We start from the raw sequence: 19,234 nt of genomic DNA, 5'->3' as shown, positions 1-19,234 counted from the left end.
TGTTTTGTATCTTCTAGCTTTTAATAATAGAAATGTTATGGCTTTTCCTTTGTTTTTCCTTTCTACTTTTGATTGATTTTAACTGACCCTCAGCATTTCACATGAAATGCAAGTTTTTTCCTAAAGCTCCTTTGAGCATACGTCATGTTGTTTCCTAAATACGTTAATAGCTCCATCTGTTTGGCAATCTTCATTTTCAAACATCATATCATAAGATATTCAGGAATAGTAAAAGGTCATTTAGGCCTTGCAGCTTTGTTCTCTCTATCTCTGAGTTTTGTACCCAGACATCTTACATTCTGTCTGGTCTCTTGGGCAATATATTTTAATAAGCCTCTAATGCAGAACTTAATTATCTGAATCTGAAAATCCAAGCTCCTAAGCTTCCTTTTTTTTTTTTTTTTTTCTTTTCTTTTCTTTTCTTTTCTTTGGAAAGCCTCTAAAATACAGAGAAGTATATAATTTTCTTAATTACAGTTTGTTTTCTTTCTGCCATTAGCTGAACTTTCGTAAAGTCATTTTCCAGCTTACGTGACCGGTATTAATTATCATGAGGTGGTTGCTCAGCACTGCGCCCTGGGGTTTTTGCTGGTGGGATGTGACTGCCCACAGCTGTGGAGCAGCCAGGGTCGGAGATACCCGCTGAGAGACCTCTGTGTACAAAGGAAATCTCAGAATATATAACATGGCTATAAAGATGGCTATAAAGATGGCTATAAAGCCATCAGTTCAGTATTTCATTGCTGGCAGTGGCTGCTGTCAAATGGCTAAGGAATGAGAACACACCTGCGGTTTATCCCTTCTGCTCTCGCCCTCACAGCTCAGAGGTTGTATCTACGCCTTGTGTAGATTAGCCCCAGAAGTACATTTCTTCCCTGTATTAGTTTAATTGCTTTTGAACCTTTCTATGACTTTAGCATCTGTAACACCCTATAATAATCAGTTCCACAGTTTAATCGTGATTGCATGAAAAAACGCTGCCCTTTGCCTGTTCTTAAATTACATAAATTAATTTACTGCACCTTCCCAAACTCTTCTGTAGTAAGAAATAGTGAATAATTGATCCCTATTAACTTTTTCTATGTTGTTCATAACTGAGGTGTGATGTCATGGGGGAAAGCTCTCTCTTTCCCAAACAGATTACATTTAAACCTATTTAATTAATCCCTACATGGAGGCTGCTCTCTATATCTAATAGCCTTATCTTTCTTCTATACGCCTTTCCTAGCACTACCATGTATCTCACATTGAGTCACTACCTACTTGATTTCTAGTCAGAGTTGTATCAGTTGAATTGTATAAAGTCAACTCCATGTAATACATGTAAGAAAAGCTGTTCCAAAATCACACTTTGATGTTACTTCAGATACAACTTTAGACTAGAGATCAAACTAAAGCACTAAATAGAGTCCCAGTGTGAATACATACATTTCCATGGAGCAGTACTTAGGTTTCTCTTGTAGTAGTTTCACAATTCTCATTTCAAATATGTTGAATCTGAGACATGGAAAGTGTGAGAGAAATGAGAGCAAGACACTATAAATCTGTTTTCATTCCCTTTATATGGGCAAATAAAAACTTTTTCCTCCTTCACTGCTCATTACTATGAGCTAGGCAATAGCCTAACAACTCATGACATTTTCAAAGGTGAATGGGGAAAAATAGTTTGTCAACAGAAAATTGCTAGTTGGCCCAATGAGTGTTCCTTCCTTCTGTGTGGGTATTCTGCGTTTAACTGCTGAAATGTGCTTGATTAAATCAAAGTATCTAGCTAATGCAGAAGAGTCCTGATGGCTCAGGCTTCAGGTTTCTGATGCATTTATTCAAGATTTTATAAAAAAAACAGTGATTTACTAAAGATAAGTTAGAAGCCAGTTCAAGTCTACTGAATTCATACAGCTTCGATGGAATTGTCTGTGACGTATCCATTGGCACTAGAACCAAACTTTTCTTTACAGTGCAAGCATCAAGTTTTTCTTTGCCTCTGTTTCTTGTAGTTTACTTTTAAATGTACAAACCAATATGTCCCCTAACCTCTACCTGCATGTTCCCAACTAACCTGCTCTAGGGGAACAATCAAGCTTGCTGCGATTATGTCAGAGGTATGACAAGTAAATTGCAGGCTGCATTTTACCTTTTATTTTTACCAAATAAGAAACCTACAACTGGGTGGTAATTACTATGCTGACTATCTCCACATTTTTGCTGCCTTAGAGGAGGTTAAATAATACATTGTATTTTCTTGTGAATAATAATAACATACTGAATAATTTTGGCCATTCGCTTTAAGATCTGTCTCACAGAATCACCAGCAGAAGTCCCTCCTCATGGTGAAGGTCTGTCTGGGTAGACATCAGTCACCACTGCTATTAGCTCTGTGCTGAGAAAATTACTCTGAAAATGTAAATGAGAGAGAAGATGCGTTTCAGATCATCTTAGAAAATGAAGGGGAAACAAACAACCCAGATGGGACTCAGTGCCATTTTCAGATTTGTGTAGGTCCTGTTCCCCTCTTGTTACCAGCATGTGTGCAAACAGTGGCCATGCATTTTGTACTGATTAGCCTGACGGTTTGAAAGATTAGCTTGGTTTGACGTGTAACAGTGAATGCAATTAAGAAAATAGGACCATATGTTATAAGGACCTTAGCTAGATAATGAGAACGGAGAAATATGAAAAGTGTGTTCCAAAGTCTCGGTGAAGTGATACGTTTAGCAAACAGAGGCTGTCAAATCTCAACTGACTAGACAGAAGGGCTGTTGCATGTAGTTATTACTGCAGAGGATTAACAGAACATAGTGAGTTAATGGCACATAATTTCACAAAGCAAAGACAAATAAATTAACACAGAGACACCAAGAGTCTACTTGAACTGAAAACAACATAGTCACGATCACTAATTCCGTCTAGCTATAACTTTCAAAGTTACAAATAACACATTTTAAAGAGAGCAAAAACCTGCAAGATGGTGGTAACTTGTAAGTTGCTTTGAAAATGGGGATTGAATCAGTCTGAACTTTGCACACCAATTTTGCCATGTTGGGGGAAAGTTTTTCATATTCAAAATATGTGGCTCCTGCTAATGCATTCTGAAAAGGCTTCTTCCCTCCTTTTATTTTATTTTATTTTTTTTTAAGTGTAAAATCTGCAAAGAAACCGAAGAGCAACCTGGTCAGATACTGGTAGGAAAACTTGTCCTCGGGCTCAGTCTGGTCTCTGACACTTTTGCCCATGTCTTTACCTATGAAATCACTGTCTGCACTGCCTTGTCATTTAGTACCATGACTCTTCTTTCCCCCAAATCAAGGGTGGTAACTATGCCTACATACACTTTTTTTTTTTTTTTTTGTCACTGATGAAACGTGTCTTTGTAGGATGCTTAGGACGGAGCAGCTCTCTCAGGAGCTGTTTGCCAGTGCCTCCCCTTCTGACACCCAGGCCCTTCCTGCCTGTTCAGTGTGGGCTTTCTGGTAGTTTTTCACTAACCACCCTAGCAAGTTTTCTCCAACACAGTTCTTCAGTAATTCATTTTTGTTGTTACCATTTTCCCTATTAACTTGCTGTTGTTTGCAATTAGATAATTCTTTTTTTTTTTCTTTTTTTTTTTTTTTTTTGTTGGGGGGGTAAGAGAGCTTATTTGTATGTTTGTTTTTTATATATTTTCAAGTCTTCCTTTTCCTCATCCATTTTCAATGGCAACTGGCAAACCTGAAGTCAGGCAGAGCTACCTGTCATAAGCAATCCTGTTGCAAAACATTATCCAAAGGTGTACAATATATTTACAAATGTTCCTCAAAATCTACATGCTTCATTTTTCAAAACATCAACAAAAATCTCTCTGAGATCAGAGAAATGCAAACACTAAGAGAACAGATGAAACCTGCAGAAAATTGTGATGTGTCACAATGTTAACCTGATGATCATACCAAAGGTTATCAAACGTTTAAAAGAAACCTTTTCCCTACTTAGAGTGATTGTACTTTTTCTCCTGAGATGTTGTCATTACTCTTGCACACAGAAAAGACAGGATTTTTTTCTAATTTTTGCCTAATTAAAGACAAAAAATCTCTAATAAAATAATGACTACTTCTTGGGGCCATCAGCTCTCCCAGCTAGTCATTAATCCCAAGGAAATGAGCCAGGCTTGATTGTTATTACTAAAATATATTGTTAATGTAATTTAGAGCTTCCTAGAAACAGATTTCTTAAATATGTTCTAGTCCTGCTGGTCCACATGAGAATGTGTGCATGAATTTATCCACATAAAAATTAGACTATCATTGCAATAAAGAAATTGAAAGTGTTGCTCAAACAACAACAAAAAGAATTTAAAACAGCAATGGAAATGACAAATTTAATTTTAACTTTGTTACGTCATGGCTGGGTGCCTTTCTGGAAGACAAGTGTCAGGTACCTGTTACAGAAGGTGGGGTACATAGATTTCCTTTTGGTCTCAAAAAAAAAAAAGAATGGAGAGAGAAGAGAGGAAGGAGTAAAAAATGAAGCAGTCATTAGGGAGTAGTGGTGTGTGCAAGAGGCTGCAACATGATGGGAATGAAGGGTGCAAGTATTGCGGCATTGATTTGAAGAAGGACAAGGCGAAGTGTGAATTAGTTGAGAGAAGGGATGAAAAATGCAAAACTTTTATCCCAGGGACTGAAGAAGCAGATATTTATAAACACAGCCCAGAAAAGTACCTCAGGCTGAGAGGCCACTGGTGTGTTCTCCTGCATTTTCCCAGCATTTTGCTTCCTCTGGGGCGCAAGCTGTGTGATCAGTTTTTTCTCAGACAGCGATTTCACCGCAATGGGGAACAAGTCATATCTGACTCCTGCAAGCAGTGTGCTGAAGCCGGCTGACAACACCCAGGAGTGAGCCATGGTGATGGTGTTCTGCGGGAACCAGCTCAATCAATGCACAGGAATTAATGCCATCAGGTTTTAGCACGAGTTTTCTTCTTGTCTTCTCTGAAAGTTGGTGAGAAGTTTCTCTCTCTCTTTTTCTTTTTTTCTTTTTTCTTATTGACTATTGAGGTTGGAGAATTTAGTCTAAGATGGAGTAAGAAATAACTAAAATATTCATATATGCCAACAAATTCAGTCAGAAATAACTTTTTTATTTTTAATGTTTGAGGTGTAGAGCTGAGTTCTAAATATTTCTCTGTTTTCAGAGGATAATATGAATCGTATCTTGGAAAGACAAGCACACCAAAACTCCCTCTTTGTAATAATTTGAACACAGATGAAAAATAGATATATTTGAGACCTGGGAAGTTCTTTAATGTGAAACTCTGTAAACAGAGTGGCAGCTAAAACAGACTCCAGTCTCTGTTTAAATAGTGTAAGTACAGAACTCAATGACTCTTCTTTCTTCTTGAAACTTTGTTTCATAAGGCTGGAATTAAGTCTAAAGAGATCAGGATTTAACAGATGGGCTGTGAAAATGAAAAGGTGTGTGTTGTACCTCTAGTGGACTCTTATGTCCTTTCTTTCATGATTGTCACCTCTTAAATGTATATGACAGCAATAACCCTGAATTTGGCCTGAGTTTTGCAACAGAAAGTGTTGTGTTAGGAACAATCTTCACAGTTTGGTTGCACTTCTGGACTCTCTGCTATCCATGGTTATGTTCTCAGTGACTTCACCAGCTCTCACCTTCAGACAGATGAAAGAAAATAAGTCAAATGATTGAAAACCCCATAAAACCATTTTGGTCTCTAGACAGTGATTTCCAAAGCATGGCTTATGGCACAAGACATAATTATGATGCCCCAAAGTCCTTCCTGTGCTGTCACTCTAGTACTGAGAGGCTTGGCCTCCTCGTTCCCCTGACTTGGGCACATTGCTGAGGTTTTGGTGAGACACACAGGTGCCTGTCGTGGGCCAGCAACATGGCATGACTGTCTCAAAGATCCCCCCAGACCCCTGTGCTGTCCAGGTGAACCATGGTGAAGGTATGCCCTCCTTCTTATTAGCTTATATCCACTCTTAAGCTGCACTTTTATATCAGCAATATGTTTATACCAGCATACATCCAAAACCAACAGTGCTGTGTCAACAAGGCCCAAAGAGTCCCATTTCATATGCTGTACTTCTTTATTATTTTTCCTCTCTCCAAAATGATAGCTTTTGTGTTGTTATGATGCATATTTGGTGGTGTTGGCTGGTTAGTTTGAACTTCTGTTGCTGACGTTCCCGTGGATGTGTGATGGAGCTGATGCATCCCCTGCTCCCTCAGGCAAACAGCAAGGGTAGCTGACTAAGAAGTTGCCACATGATGAATGTAAAGTGTCAGCCAGGAAAACTATAATATTACAACAGGAAGAATGTGAATATGAAATCACATCACAGCTACCTTAGCTTGAGCAGAACAGACTGACTGGTGATTAGTAATCAGGAAATAAGGAAAACACCCGTATCTGTAATAATACCCAACCACCTGTGAGTTACATCTATGAGCAATGCACATATTATCTTTTCTACATTGTCTTAAATCAGTATTTTTTCCATATTTTACAGAATTAACTTTCAAAAGTGTTGCTGTAGCTATGATCTCAATGCACACGTTCATGCAGAGGAAGATGGCTCACCATGTGGAGGGGAGGACCAGCAGTGCTGCAGAAGAATTCCTGCTCAGAGTCTGCTTTTCAGCAAGCCCCACAAGAACATCTGACCCCAAACCTACTGAAGGTAAAGGGTGACAGAGCACAGGAACAGGTTGCCCAGAGAGGTTGTGGATTCTCCTTCTTTGAAGATATTTAAAACACGCCTGGATGCCATCCTGTGTAACATGCTGTAGGTGACCCTACTTGATCAGTGGATTGGACTAGATGGTCTCTGGAGGTCCCTTCCAGCCTCAACCATTCTGTGAAACTCCTCCATGGGCTTTGATTAGCTTTGTCCTAGGCCCAAACAGAGTAACGATCAAATGAAACAAGGCATACTGATGAAAAAGTCCTTCATCGAAGAGGGATGCGTTTTAGTTAGTTGGTGCATTAAATCATGCTTCATTGCATTCAGTTTATTTGTTTCCTTGCTCTGAATATAAAGTTAGAAACCGGTATGTCACATTGTCTGCAAGGCCCCAATGAAAAGAAAACACCTTAGAGAAATTTTGATTTGATGGACGGAGCAATTGCTGCATGCTTCAGGCTACCGAAGTACCCAGCACCTAGATCACAGATGAGATGGGGGATCTTTACACAGCGCGGTCCCATCTGTAATTAGTGAGGGGGTATTGTTTTCTGCCTTTCCGGTATGTACAGAGTGATTTCTGCTTCGCTGATGACTGTAAACATTGTTCTAAGTACTATTTTATGATCCCTGTAGGAATAACAATGTAAACAGCATAATTATGTTCACCTTTGAGGCATATCTAGAAACTTTGTTCTTCCACAAGAGTGATAACAGAAATGAACACTGCTGACAAGGTAAACAGAGAGACACAGCAACCTGCTTGTTAGAGACAGCTAATGCTTGAGGGAACTCTGCATTCACCACTATTGTGAAAAATGGCTTTATATATTTGTCTTGTGCACATGATGAGATTTATTCATAAATGTATTATTACATGGGAAAAATAATAAAAGCAATACATTTTAAAATCTGACTTCTTTTGGAGAATACATGAAGACTTACTATTAGTAAACCATATTTCTATGTATAGTTATTACGGGTGCCATAGATAGCATGCATATTGGTGTCTTTTTACCCACCCTTCTCCAGAGCAGATATTCATTTGGAAGACACATGCTTGCTTCAGACTTTACCTTTGCTTTGTCTAAACAGAGTGTAACAAAGCTTCCTGCTTTAGCCTCTTGGGTTGTTAGCTCTTCACAGGGAGGAAACCTAAGGAATATTTCCTATCCCTTGGATTCTTCAGTGTAACACAAATAGTTCATTTTTCACAACTTAGGTATTCTCAAGGGTTTTCAATACGTGAGATAAACATACCGGTAAGGTTAGGGGTTATTGAACATAATTTAGTCAATCATTTTAGCTTTAGCTAGCATAAAACAGCAAGATCAAAAAATTAAAAAAAAAAGGAAAAAATAGTCTATATATAATTCTGAGAAATTCTCTACAGTTTTCTTTGTTTCTATACCAAGACTGAACATTTTTATGTTCTGGCTGGAAACCGAAGTGTTTTCTTTTTGAAGCTGCCCTTTTCTTCTCTGGCTGTGCGGCTTTTGGGAGAAGGGCTAACATCTGTATTCTTTCTTACAGGTGAGTTAGCTCCACTCAGAAAACACAATTTGGAAAACAAATTGGGGTGGACTCTTTTTTCAAAATTTTATACTGAGGTATCTTCCTAATTTAATAGAAATCCTAATATCTTCATGACCCTTCATTATTACATAAATTTGGGTTAATTACATTTGGGTGACACTTTCCTGTTGACAGACCTTAGGGCAAATGCTGTTTTTTAAAAACACCAAGGGAATCACGATATAGTACTTTCATCGCACTGAAGACAGTTTCATAACAGAAGACAAATTCTACAAATAGATGCACCTGCTTATCTACAGATGGAGAATATAAAGTGTGTTATTATTATGGAACTTCTGAATGCAATTTATGTTTTTGGCTTATTCATAAATTATATTCACAGTTTCAGAATAAACATCTTCAGCTTCCCACTGCAGAAAATTATCTGCAGCTTTTAAATGCTGCTTTTCATCAGATTAGCATTGTTCATAAGATAGTGTAAGGTAATAAATGTACATTTTCCACCTAACCGCATTTGGGATGGAAAACACCTAAAGATAACAATAACAGCAATTCTTGGCATTACTATAGCAACTTTCTTCCAAAGATCTCCAAATGCTTTCCAATAAGTAATTAATTAGGCCTCACAGCACCCTGGAGAGTTAATTACAAATTATCAAGCATAATCTCAAACTGTTTCCATTGAAACTATTCTTGTACTCTTTCCAGAGGAAAACAAAATATGCTCGCTATAATACTATGACCTTTCACTCCCCTGCTTCATTTTGAAAACGTAATTAGATGAGAATTTAAATGTATCCAGTTTTAGGAAAAGCTAATATAATTACTGCCTGACCACAAAACTCATTAGAATTTTCAGTTTCTTCAGTGAGATGTTACTTTTTAGTCTAACTCTGTTTAATAAAACAGCAATATCAACAACAAAAATGAAATACTACTAAGTATCCCAGTGGAATTCCAGAGATTTTAAATTGTGGATGTCCATCTGTTCTTCTGTCAGAAGGGTGTTTGGTTTTGAGGACGTTTTATCCAGGCTTTGGTTCTGACACAGCAAGAAGAGGTGGAAATGTTGGTGCTGCCTCCAGATTGAGTGTCTCTCCTGGGATGCAGCAAGGTCTGCAAATCTAAATATTGCAGTCTGGGCTTGAGAACGTATTTGTCAGAGAATCCTGTGTCCCAGATAATATGGGAGGAGGCAGAGAAAAGAAGACAAGAAAAGACTGAAATCTCAAACACTGCCTCAAAATAACATAAATGGAAACATCCTGGATTTCCACAAACATTGTAGTAGATACTACAAGATGTAACTCCTGCCCATCAAATACCTGAAGATGTAGTTTTACCCTTATCTCACAGAATCATAGGAGTAATTAAAAACCCTCTTATTTATGCCATGCTATGTCTTTTGTTGAAACATAGTTTTTGTCTAGCTTTTGATGTAACATGAAACTAGTTTACTCGGGTAATTATCTGCAGGCAGAGATTTTTCTCCTTTCATATATTTATTTTGTGGGGAAAAGAAAAAGAAAATAATAATGCTCTTGTTTGCATGGACAAAACTTGTATACAGTTGGCCATTGAAAAAAAAAAAACAAAAAACCAATATTTTATCAGTGAAAATATGGTACACATTCACATTCATAGCAAATATGCCCAAAAATCATAAGGATATTTCAAAGGGTGCTTTACTTTTATGTGAAATTATGTGAAATTATCAGCGAATGCCTATTTTTTTCCCTCTAATGTAGGAGTCAAAAAGTGATAAAGAGAGAAAAGTTGCTATTGTGGAGGCTAATTGGAAGTCTCCCATCCCTATTTGCTCCAAGGGATTATCTAAATGTAAGCAAATGTAAGCAAACAGACATATGACATACCAAAGGAGTACAAAGTCAATGAAGTACCTTCCCCTTTTTGAAAATTTTACAGGAAAATCATTATTAAGAAAATGAAAAGTTCATGAAATATCATGAGCTAGTTAAGGAATTACCTTCCCAGCACATTTACAGACAACTAAAGGTAACCTTTGGGAGAGTAATTGAGGGGTCTGAGTTGTAAATATGTGATTAGAGTTGTTTTTGTGCCACTGTTTCATCCCAGCAGAAAAGAAAGCCAATTTTCTGAAAGTGTTTTATTTTATTACCTATCCAGTGATCTTGTTGTTTTCTATTTTCATATCTGCACATGTAATCCCAGTGAAGTCAACAGCCTTGACCATGTATGAAAGTTAATTTGATCCTAGAAGTGATTCCAAAGTATAATAAAAATGAATGTTATCTGTCTCTACAGCTTTTTAAATGTAACCGAACTCATGACAAAGGAAGCAGAGTCTAAATTCAGTTTAATTAAAGCTCTAAACACTGATTGGGCCATGAAGATAGTGTAGAAGCACACATGGAGAAATTTAGTGCTGGTAAAGGGATAACGAGAAGAAGAAGCCCTAGGAAAAATCTGAACTGACATAATTACATAAGGGAGCAGAGCTGTTGACGTGTGCTGTAGAATAACCATATGCAAATAAGCATATTAACTGCTCACGCATTCTGTTTTTCAAACAAAACAAGTATAGTAAGAAACAAGAATTTCTAATTACACTGTGAGGCAGAAATGATCTAAGGAATCTTCTTATAAACATTTACAAGAAACCGTGGATCTTAAGCAACTCTTACTAGCACAAATTCATCCATCTCCTGGAAATGAATGCTTGATTGTCAGTCCTTCATATTGAAATATTGAGTGAATAAAATCTATCTGCTCAGCTGTAAGTACAAGTCAGCAAAAGCTGCACAGGAAGAACAGGGGTGATTTTATCCAGTGTTCTGGGAGACAGCGCTTCTATGTTTATTTTCGATGGATCAAGCCAATTAGAGCATCTTGAACAAAATTTTCTCTGTTTCATGTTTACCAATACTTTTTAATAAGAGTTGCAATATTTTTCTATATCAGAGAGGGGCTAATGCTCAATATTTAGGAGAGGCTTAGATGATGAATTCTCCTTTAATGTTAGTCTTGAAAAGAATACTAAAGTGTAAGGCAATACGGTGTTAATCTTTTGCCAGCAAAGCTCTTAATTTCTTTATAGAATTTAAGCCACTCTTCTTCCCTTTCCTGGAATTTATCAAATAAAGGGGAAATTATTAATAATTCAATGCAGATTCAATACAAAGCACAATATCTAATATGGGAGTTCAAAAATGAAACTAGAATCTTATACATGCACTTTTATGCAATCCAATAAAACTAAGAAAATATACATTCTGTCAAGATAAAATTAAGATAATAATCACCAACTACCACTTCTAGTTTATTTTAAAAATATACATCAACAAGATACATTTACGTTGGTGAAGCTATTTGGGCTCAACTCGTCTCTAAAAGTATAACCTGTAGCTTTATCTCATTTTTAAATTAACAGGCACACAAATCCAAGTAGACTCCACCTCTCTTTCAGAAGAAAGAAATGTCCACATCTTGTTCAGAGCACACAGGAGCTCGCCAAGAGGAAGGCAGAGGGCTCTGGACAGGAACCCATGGAAGCACCACCAGAAGAACAGATGGAGCTGCAGGCTGGGCACCAGTTCCTGAAGGAGGGCTCCAAACCAGCTTTCTTGGTACTACTGACAGATTAAAGCAGTATATGGACAAGTGAAAAAAATGTGAGCCCCAGTGATAAGGGGGAAAAGTCAGTGACTTTTGCAATTTGTGTCATGGTAATTTTGGATGTTTTAATAATCAACAATGAAATGTCCACAGAGAACATGTTTCCATAGCCAAATCAATGTGCAATTCCTTTGCACTTTTTTGGGGGGGTGGTGAGGTGGGGAAAAGGGGTCAGAGGAACCAATGAAGCCATTCCAGATACATTGTGAATATTAAGCTGTTAAGGCATGCAGTGAATGTTTTTCTTCAGGACTGCTGCCATCAAGGAAGGAGGTTGGATGAGCGACATTTTCCAGAACGTGACTCTTCCTGCGCAAAGTGACAGGGACAGTCTGCCAAGTTTTACTCTGTGCAAATCCCTTGATGTCAGTGAAAAGACTAAACAGAGCAGCCTAGCTTTGTTTCTGGGCTCATGGCAATGCTATACTTTCTCCTTGGGTTCTCATGTGGATTCCAAAATATGATAAGCCAGCTTTCATAAGAGTTGTTTAGAAATAATAGAATGAGCTTCTTAAATTAATCTAAAGAACAGAGATTATGAATTATTTTTAGGGGAGAAAAGTCAAACAATAGCAGCTTTAAAAGAAAAAGGAGCTTCATGAATTTAACATCCACAGAAGATTCTTTCCTTGAGCGCAAACACAACCAGGCAGAGGCAGGAGCAGAATCGAGGTCCATTGGCCTTGGGTGACACCTGAAGGGATTTCTTTCTTTCTTTCACTTCTTTCTATGGGGATGGGAATACTGGGTATTTGTGAACATCTAGGGCTTGACACTGGTAACTGAAACTTGGATAATGGGAGATACTGCAATTTTTCCTGATGAGCTTCTCCTGAAATGTTTCATGTGGTCAAAGATACATGGAGACAGGAAGCTGGCTTTGCTGTTAATGTAATTATATGAGAAGAAAGGTAATCAGCTGTTTTCATGCAATCTGATAATGAACCACAAGCTGTGTGAAATCTGCTCGCATAGTAGTAAGAAAGATGCACAATAAGCACTGAGTGTGATTAATTATCTGAGCAGATTTATATCCAATTTAACAGCAAAGACTAACACAATCAGAACATTCAGTCTGTCTGGAGACCAGAAGAGAAGCACGAATGAAAGAAACTGAAGTACATTCTGGAAAATGCTGCACTTAATGCATTTGGTTTAGAACATAAAAACTTGGAGGTAATTAAATTAGTAAATGTAGCCCCCATAGCAGTACGTGCATAACTCCCATTATTGTTAATGCTGAACATGTGCTTAACATCCTGAGTGCTCTACCAAAACTTTATTGAAATAGTTTCAAAAGATGTCCAAAATGCTGCAGAGCCTAGAATAAAACAGACTGCTAATGCCAAGCAATGTGTGCAATAAAATCCATGGCAAAAGAGAACACTGATTAGACTGTTTTTCAGAATCATGTCTTTACAGAGTAGTTAGTAATCTTGAAAACCCAGTCAACAGACACTACACTACACAGCACATCTTGCTCTCTGATATAATTTACTAAATCTAAAGTACCTTCATACAAGTCAGACTTCCACAGCCATAAAAACTGTGAGAGAACAGACTTCAGTCATGTCTCAGAACAGTGACATATTGATGCATTCTTGTCACTCTAATTTTCAAGCAATCAAAGTTTAAAATTAACCATTCTGTGATAATTTGCTCAGTGCTATGGACAAATCTTTTTTAAGCCTAATAGATAGTTCTGAAGAAAGACAAAACTAAGAAATGGCAGAGCTCAGCATGAAGATTTAGAAATTTTAGGGTAAGAAGGTCAAAGACTTTAAAAGAATACCTTCCTACCTGCCATAGCATGAGACATGTTGCATAGTTTCCTCATGTTAATTTGCCTGGCTCTCCAAGATTAAAAATAAAAAAAAAAATAAAAAAAAATCTGATGTTGTAACTTTTTGAAACATAAAGGAAGGTTGCCACAGCTTATGCCACCCTCTGATTTATTCTGGTACTTTGGGAGCCCCCAGGCTTCTTCTCTGGCCTGATAGGGGTTCCCTCCATCAGCCCATGACTTTGCGATGTGAGCCTCAGTCAATGAGCAGCTCTCAGAAACGTGATGTGGTAACCATGGTGAGCAGGCACCTGAGGGAAGTTGCAACCATTACTCTGTATCTTTGAAAGCAAAGCCCAACAGAAACCGTTTAGTAGGTTTTACTGAAAATAGCAAGCGGCAGATAAAAGTTAGGGTAAGAGGCATTATAACCGGAGTGGTTTCAAAATGGAGTATTTCATTCTTGGACACATAGGTAAAAAACCTCTCTACTGTTCCTATTTATTTTCACAGAACCCTACTATTTCAGAGATGTTCCTCATGATCAATACCAGTTTAAAGACCTGCAGAGTAAATCCAGATGACTAGTGCTCAAAGTCTTGTTAAATGGTGGGCAATTTTTTTTTGTCTGAAACTGGCTCTTCCTTGGCTTGCAAACCAGGGTTTGCAGAAGCTGTGGAGTGATATATGCAGGGAGTGACTGGGGCTCTGTTCACTATTGAACGGAAGAAGAACGAGCAGAAAGCACAAAGAGAGGAAATTGGTTGTTCATGGGTGTAATGGATACGTGGTGCAAAGAGGTAATTAAATGAAGAATGGCTTAACAAAGGAATAAGGGTGTAGTGTCTATCTTCACGGAATAAACAGGCAGGGGATTTGTCTGAAGTTCACATCCCTGTGAAAATTTACTTGCTACTGCTATGTAAAAATATACACTAGAGTAAAACAACAAATACTAGAAGGGTGGATTGTGAATGCTTGGAGCTGTCGCGTCTATGTTTTTGAAAATAGATACTGTCATGGAATAACCTGCATATTCACTACACGTGAGACTACCTAAAAGTTGCCTGAAGTAGGTGAGATGACCGCCTAAATATACGTCCAAGTTGTAAATCAGAAGCTTGTTCTACATGCTGAGATACAGCTAGTTAAGGAAACAATAGTTTCTATGTGCAAAAGGAAATAAATTGTTTAGAGTAAAGACAGATCACTGCAATACACTTAATAAATGTTCATTACCGCTGTAGGTGAGGTGCATATAGAAATGTAAATACCACTAGAAAACATTCATCTGAAGTATTCACACGCGCACACAATATACACAGACTAGGCTAAAAAAGCAAAATATTTACCAAAAGTGCAAAGACCTTATAACTCAGATGAGTTTCCGCATATTAGCATTCAAAGAAAAGGTGTTTATTTTAGTTGGAGGGCTGATTATTTTAATAATGTTGATTTATCCAATATTTGCACAACACTTCTGTGCACGTATCTTATTATGAATGGTTTATTAAACTGGTTAAAGTGGTCAACAGGCACTGCAAATGCATTTACTTTAACTTTAATGTTGCATGTTACATTAGAAATGGCTGGCTAAACGTATCTAAGACATTTAGCAGTGTGAAGTGCATCCCTAAAATTCAAGTAAATGTGTTTTTAATAGTGGTTGATGTGTTATGACTATCCTGTGCTATAAATGTTATGCATATTATTTCTGAGACATTTACGCATTGCTAGATTCCATCTATAGTACTTCTGTGTTTATTAAATTATATAAACAAACATGAAAATGTACCGTAAGTGTAACAGTCAAGTGTAAAGTTCCCTCTCAGATCTGCACAGCAGATACCATTTTGATATTCCACCATCATTAGGTGTTCAGGACTTTCACTGAAAGCAGTAAGATCAAAATTACAGTTCAAATGTTTATCTGAGTTTTGTTGATATGGAAATCCAGAAATGGCAGATCTACCTATTTACAGATGTTCTTCATGAAATCAGATAAGATAAAGCTTAATATGTTAATGCCAGTTCATGAGGACTGTAAAACAGCATATGCTAGAGTACTTCCTTAGAACTAGATTTCTTTATACGTGGTATGGGAGCCATAACTATAATGAGAAATGTGATATGTTTAAGTTAAGGTAACCCAACTGTTCTGATAATCAACCTCTAATTTTCAGTTGCCTATAACTTTCTCTATACTTATGTTTGCTTTTGGCTACATAATTTAAGTCACATTATTTTGTATTTCACCTCCAGCTATAGCTATGAGAACATGTTATTTGGCAACAGAGCTGTCTTGTATCAAAGAGGTGCTTTTAGCTGACTTTGTATGAAAACCTTCCCCAAAATGAAAATCTCTCCAAACCTTGGCTCCCCACTGCTTGGCAGAGATTTGTTCCAGAGCTTTGCATTCGGTGCTTATGGTCCATACTCCCACCGCTCCTACTGAGGAGTGACTGGCTCAGCCTGCACGTGGTGGGTCTCCAGGTGCACATCTCTTTGCAGTTTGGGTTTCCTATCACAGCAAGCCTTAAACTGCCAACAAGAAGCTTGTCTCACCTTATCAGCTGCACTGGTGCTGGCAGCGGATAAGGGATGAGAAAACTTGTCTGCCTCAAGTGATGAAGGGTAAAGACTGAGATGAGTTAAAAGGGAGGAAATGAAGGAGGGGGACCAAGTGAGGTCATAGGAAATGGATGGGATCTGAGGCGAAAGTAATAATAAGAAAGCCGACAAGAATATTAGAAGCTGTAAAGAAGAAGGGATGGGAGTGATGAAGCTGGTAAAGGGGAGACCTGGATCAATGAAAGGGCACTACTCAGAGCAGAATTGGGGCAGGAGATAGGAAAAATAGCATTGAGTGGAAGGAGCTAGGAGAAGGGAATCAAAAACAGGAAGCAAGTTAGATTCACTTATGAACATAGCCAACCACTGGTGCACCCCACTCAGCTGTGCTTGGTGTCAGTTTTTGACCTTTTAATATTCAGAGTGCTGCAAGTAAAGGCCCTTCTGGAAAAATGTGGCCCTGTACCAATTTATTGTATACAGCCATGCAGTGTGTACTAAAACAAGAGCACAAAGAGGACACTGCAGTTCATAACTTCTTTAGTGTTTGACAGTCACCATAAACATGCTCTTGAGAGACAGAAACAAGCACACTTACGAAGGTCGGTCACAAGATGTCCCACTTAAATGTGTCCCAGTGGCTCTATGGCTAAGCTCTTATCTGTCTGTGATGAAAAAGATGAATCTGGGTAATTCAATTCTGGGATGGATAAGTGTCAGAGAAAGGTCTCTGTCTGTGCTAGGCAGAAAAGTCTGCAGGGAGTCCTGAAGGAAGCAGTTTCTGGGGAAGCAGACTGGGACAAAAGAGAGGACAAACCAGGCATCACCTGTGGGGCAGCTAGACCTGTTTCCTACCTGGCTGTGTGGGGTGGAGGGGGATTGTGAAAGGGTGGCGTTTGGAAGCTCTCTCCTTTTTTATTCCCTTCCTGGTAGAGACTTCAAAGTGTTGAAATCACCAGAATTACTGGTCTACAAACATGCATGCAGCACATCAGGTGGTTGAGGTGGAGAGAGTTTGTGTCTGCAGCTGGGGGTGTCCACAATTCCTTGTTGCATAAATGACAAAGTAGCTCTCCTTGTCTGGACAAAGCGTAATCATTTCCATGATTTTACATACTGTAAAAGCTCTTACTGCATTTTATGTAGTCTGAATTTCCTTAAATGAAACTTCTATCTCAAAAGCTTCTAATATTTTCAGCCTGGGAGGAGACCCACTGAAAAACGAATGTTAGAGCATTTCAGCACTGTCCCCCTCTTTGTTTAGCTCCAAGTTATACAATTCTTGAATTAGCTACTGTCTGTTTTCAGTAGTTTTCCATTACAAAGGGTCAGGCACCAGAGGAAATAGTTTTCTAAATCAGAAAGGAATATTAAATGACACTGCTGATAAGTATGAACAGTGGTGCAGAAGATTTATTGAGTAATGTGTTAGGTTGATAAATGATAACATTTATTTGCAATTTGAGGATGTGACCCAAATGACACTCATTAGCTCAGCTTGTGTTGAACCGATTAGTTTTGTAAATTTATTATTTGTTTGGTGCTATTGAAAGAAGAGTGTTTAATTGATTGGAAATCTGTTTCATTTCAGCGAATATTACGTATTCTGTCCTTAATTGTATTCTGTTGTTTCCTCCTGAATGTCAGGGATATTATAGTCTATTACTTGAGTGGGGGAGTGCTTGGCGTCTTACTAACGGACTGCAGAGAATGCATTAATCCATACATAGAGGGGTGGTAATAAAGCAAGATTTCAATTACCTACTGGGCTCCTTAGGAGTGCACTGGAAACGAACCGAGGAAACAACTGGCTCATGCACAAGTTTTTCTCATAGAATCACAGAATGGCTGAGGTTGGAGGAGACTTCTGGCAGTGCCCTCGTCCAAACCCCCTGCTCAAGCAGGACCACCTGGAGCAGCTTGCCCAGGACCATGTCCAGATGGCTACTTCTGTTGGTGGAGCTCAGATGACGTGTTCAGCTTCTCAGAAAGGTTCATGGATTTATGAACATGATTCCAAAATGCATATGAGATTTTAGCCTGTGCCCATCATCAGTGTGAGATGAGGAAGTATCTCTGTCTCTCTTCCAGATCCCCAGTAATTAAGTCTATTTAGTTGGAGAACCTGAGAAGAAACTGTTGTATTTGGGGCTTTGAAGCAAAAGTCCAGTGAATGTTAAACTATTGCAATTTTCTGTGGGTCTCACCTCACTCCCTGCAGATACTATTCCAGAAAATGGAATAGAAAATGAAATATTTATTTTAGGAGGGTTCAAAAAGCCTGAACAAAGTGAGGGGGTTTCTGGGAGTTGGGGTCTGTGCAATACTCTGAGCCAGGGAAGAGCTTTGACAGTTATGAGAAATATCTACTTGTTGAAATCATGAAAATGTTCATTTTAACAAAGATATTGATGTAAAACTCTTCAGAGAGGAAGGCTTGGACTGAGTCCCCTTGCAACCTTGTCTAAACCCATTTAGGTGTTTTTTGAAGGCTGGAAATGAGTTTTGTGTTGTTACTTTGTTATTCCTTAGTGAAATGTAAACATTATAAAATCAAAACTGAAATGAAACCAGAGAAAAATAAAATCTTTGACTGTACCCATGATAACTCCCTCACCCTCACAACCTTCTTGTAACAGGGGGCAAGACCTTGGCTCCTCATCTGGCAGCAATACACATACAAAACATCAAAAAATCTAGTGAGACCAGAAAACTATTTCTTGCCCAGTTTTCACTCGCCAATGTTGAGGTGTTCATGATTAGCTCTTTCAGTTAGTTTCAGCTATTCAGCTATTCAGCTAATTCCTGCTTCCTGCAAATAAGATGTAACATATTTGAGAGAACAGACAAGAAAAAAAAAAAAAGAAAAAAAAAGGAAAGAAAAAAGAAGCTGATGCTTTCTTTCAATGGGTACTGTGTTTATTTTATGAGCAGGAAAAAAAAAAAAAATGACATAGGGAAATACTTCATAAATCTCCAAAAAACCTCTGAAGTA

This window comes from Cygnus olor, chromosome 6 (genome assembly GCF_009769625.2).
Source record: "Cygnus olor isolate bCygOlo1 chromosome 6, bCygOlo1.pri.v2, whole genome shotgun sequence".
Taxonomy (NCBI): Eukaryota; Metazoa; Chordata; class Aves; order Anseriformes; family Anatidae; genus Cygnus; species Cygnus olor.
The sequence above is the reverse complement of the archived record's forward strand: the minus strand, read 5'-3'. Positions refer to the sequence as shown.